This window comes from Eschrichtius robustus, chromosome 5 (genome assembly GCF_028021215.1).
Source record: "Eschrichtius robustus isolate mEscRob2 chromosome 5, mEscRob2.pri, whole genome shotgun sequence".
In the NCBI taxonomy this organism is placed as follows: Eukaryota; Metazoa; Chordata; class Mammalia; order Artiodactyla; family Eschrichtiidae; genus Eschrichtius; species Eschrichtius robustus.
Genome location: NC_090828.1, coordinates 48,096,881 through 48,097,808, shown reverse-complemented (window position 1 = coordinate 48,097,808; position 928 = coordinate 48,096,881). Strand labels below are relative to the sequence as shown.

The 928-nt window shown below is 41.1% G+C and overlaps 1 pseudogene; it reads left to right on the top strand.

The window, feature by feature from the left end:
* Positions 1-236: 236 nt before the first annotated feature.
* On the top strand, positions 237-701 carry LOC137764826 (prefoldin subunit 2 pseudogene; annotated as a pseudogene).
* The last annotated feature ends 227 nt before the right edge of the window (positions 702-928 follow it).

The window sequence follows — 928 nt, the reverse complement described above, 5'->3', positions numbered from 1 at the left end:
ATTTCTTAAGATCAAGTTTATATTATTGTCTTGAGATTTATATTTTAATCTAAATATTTAGTGGTATAAATTCCTATATAAGCGCTCTTTAACTGTGTTGCACAAATTTTTTTTGTTTCATTCAGCTTAAAATACTTTAAAATTTCTGTTGTTTCTTTCTTTGCTGGTGGGTTTTTCAGAATTACGTACTTAAATTTCCAAATATGGGCAGATCGGAAGCCCAGCAAGCAATGAAGATGGCAGAGAGCAGCGGTCGCACTGGCAAGAGCAGCCGGAGCAGCTCGGGGAAGGGGGTTGGTGTCAGCAGAGCAGGTAATTGCTGGCTTCAATCATCTTTGGCAGGAACAGCGGGGCCTGGCCTCCAAAGCAGCTGAGTTGGAGACACAGTTGAATGAGCACCGTCTAGTGATTGATACTCTGAAGGAGGTAGATGAAACCTGCAAGTGCTACCACATGGTTGGAGGGTGCTGGTAGAGCGGACTGTCAAAGAGGTGCTGCCTGCCCTGGAGAACAACCAGGAGCAGATACAGAAGATTACTGAGACACTGACACAGCGGTTTCTGGCAAAGTGAAAAGAACTAAATGAATTCCGGGAAAAGCACAACATGCGTCTCATGGGGGAAGACAAGACGCCAGCAGCCAAAGAAAACTCAGAAGGGGCTGGGGCTGAGGCCAGCCCAGCTGCAGTACTGGTTTCCTAGAGAGCAAGGCCTTTGCATTTTTTCTACCCTGATTCCCACTTCTTATAATTTCTCTTTATTGTTATTATTTTCTCTGCCATTGTAATTTTTGGGTTAATTAAATGTTTTGGTCAGAAAAAAAAAATTCCAAATATGTTGACAGTTTCTAGATTTTCTCTATTATTTACTTCTAATTTAATTCCACTATGCTCACACAACATACTTTTTATGATGTGAATATTTTAATA